Source organism: Pongo pygmaeus, chromosome 3 (genome assembly GCF_028885625.2).
Source record: "Pongo pygmaeus isolate AG05252 chromosome 3, NHGRI_mPonPyg2-v2.0_pri, whole genome shotgun sequence".
In the NCBI taxonomy this organism is placed as follows: Eukaryota; Metazoa; Chordata; class Mammalia; order Primates; family Hominidae; genus Pongo; species Pongo pygmaeus.
This window is the reverse complement of record NC_072376.2, coordinates 176,583,445-176,586,355: the sequence shown is the minus strand read 5'-3', so window position 1 is coordinate 176,586,355 and position 2,911 is coordinate 176,583,445.

The following is a 2,911-nucleotide window of genomic DNA, read 5'->3' as shown; positions in this document are numbered from 1 at the left end:
CTTGGTATTGGCTCCCCCGAGCTCTTGTGCGGCACAGGCTCCTGCCTTCCGCTTTTCCACGCACTAGATTACCTTGGGCAAGTCCTTTCCTCCATTGAGTCTTTCTTTGCCCTGCCCCGCCCCGCCCCTCTTCTCTTTTCTTCTCTTTTCTTTTCTTTCCCTCCTTCCCTCTTTCTCTCTTTCTCTCTTTCTTTCTTCCTCCCGGGTTCAAGCGATTCTCCTGCCTCAGCCTCCCTAGCAGCTGGGATTGCAGGCGTCCGCCACCACGACCGGCTAATTTTTTTTTTTTTTTTTTGTATTTTTAGTAGAGACGGGGTTTCGCCATGTTGGCCAGGCTGGTCTCGAACTCCTGATCTCAGGTGATCCGCCCGCCTCGGCCTCCCAAAATGCTGAGATTACAAGCCTGAGCCACCACGCCCCGCCGAATCTTAGCTTTATCCGGAAAGGCCACTTCCTCATATTCAAGGCCTCTTCCAACCCAGTTTTTGTTTTCTTCTCACAGCATGTGAGAGTCTTTGTTTCACCCATACATGTTAGAATTCCGTAGACAATGTAATCATTCAAAAACTGTTTATTGAATGCCTACTGTGTGCCCGGTATTGGGGATACTCCAACAATATCCCTCACTCAGCTCATTTTCCAGGGGAGGGCGCATGTAAAAATAATATTATTTCAAATAATATAAGTAATAAAAATTAGCTGGAGGGGGCATGTAGAAAAGCTGTTTTACACATGGTGGTCTCTGTGAAGTCCTCTTTTAGAAGTGATAATTGAGCAGAGACCGGAATCGTAAGAGAAAACTAGGCATGGGAAGAAGCTCCAAGCAGGGTGAAGCTGGTGTGCCTTGATATGTGTGTGCAGCTATTACCGGTTGAGGGTAGTTGTCTAGGTCCTTGGCGTTTTGAACAAATAATTGGACAAAACGCACAAATAAAGCAAGGCAGCGAAAGCAGAGATTTATTTTAAATGAAAGTACACTCCACTGCATGGGAGCAGACTGTAGCAAGCTGCCCAAAAGCACGGGTTGCAGAATTTTCTGGGGTTTAAATACCTTCTAGAGGTTTCCCATTGGTCTGCCACAAGTCTGATTGGTTGAGGAAGGGAACCAATCTGAGGCACTTTCATTTTTCAGCTGCCACACAGAAAAAGAAGGGCTTGCAACTGACAGGCAGCAACTGCCACGCAGAAAAAGGAGGGGCTGAAAGGGGAGTAGTCTTTCAACTGATATCCCGTCATGCACATCCCGTCAGCATAAATCAGTCCTAGGTTCCCTGCTTCCAGACCCTATTCTCCTGCCGCACAAATAACTTGTATTTAATCAACAGATATATCAATTTTCTGAAATAGTTTAAATTGTAAACAAGAGTGTGTCCAGAAGATTCCTGAATCTAGGGGCAAGATATTTTCACGTGGCTTTTTTTTGTGTGAATCTACGCAATGAAGGTCACCTTTGAATATGTACTGTGGAGGCAGCACATTCATGCATCACTTAAGGACGGGGATACTTTCTGAGAAATATTTCAGTGGGGGTTTTGCTGTTTTTTTGTCATGTGAATATCATAGAGCACACTTACACAAGCCTGCATGGTATAGCTTACTACCCACCTAAGCTATATGGTATAGCCTATGCTCCTAGGCCACAGACCTGTACAGCATGTTACTCTACTGAATACTGTAGGCAATTGTAACACAATGGTAAGTACTTGTGTATCTAAACATAAGAAATGTACAGTAAAAATATAATCTCATGGGATCACCATTGTAATACAGTCCATGACCAAAACATTGTTACACGCACATGACGGTACTCTGTGAAAGACTCCAATTAATCTAGAATATTTACACCCTAGCTCCATACTGTAGCCACTCCCTGTGAAGCCATCTCTCACCTACCCTACCCCATTCCCTAAGTCTGGCCCTGTGGAGATCACCCTCCTAAGTTCTATGTTACTGCAAATCTTTTAAATATTAAATGTTCCTTCTGGCTATTTTAGCTGTTACTGATTGCTCTATTGATCATAAAATTCCTACCTACTCCTAACCATTCCTAAACTTCAAATTGCCAACAACTCAATAAACCATATATCTTGAAACTTATTTTTTATTTTTAGTTGGGTTTTAAAAATAAATCTTCATATTTTCCTCATTCAGATTCAACCCCTAAATAACACTGATTATAGACATGTTAAAAATATACTGTATATGTTCAAAATACACTGTAGCAAATGAAAACATGAATTATACAGAGTTAAGAATAAAGATAATAATGATGGCTAATGTTTTGTCATTATTTAATATATATATGCACCACTGTGATAAGCAAAATGAATTCCCCTACTTTTCCCCTCCAATTCAACCTCCCTTTTGCCCCGTGCAATAACCACTGTAGATGATTTGGAGACACTTTAGAGATATTTTCCTATACTTTAACAAATATACTCAGATGTGTGTGTATGTGTGTGTTGTATGTATGTGTAAGGATTAAGTATTGATTAACATTAGGTATTGATACAATAAGTACAAATGCATAATTCTAGTGTAACAACTAAAAGAATAGAAACAGGGTACCTAACTTTGTACAGGCTACACACAAGTAGAGAAAATAAAATAAACGGAATGATTAAAATATACTGAGGTAATTCAAACTAAGAAAATAAAGGAGAAAAATGAAACATAAGACAGAAAAATAAAAAAACATATGGCAGTAGATTTAAATCCATAAAACAGTAATTATGAAATAACTGCCCCCAACTAAAAAAAAAGTCAGATTGTATTGAAAACATCCAACTGTATCCTGTTTATAAGACACATCTAAGATACATGAAAATAGAAAAATAAATGGAAAGAGTTATGCTAGGTGAATGCTAACTGAAAGAATGCTGGTATACCTATATCAATGTTATATGAAATA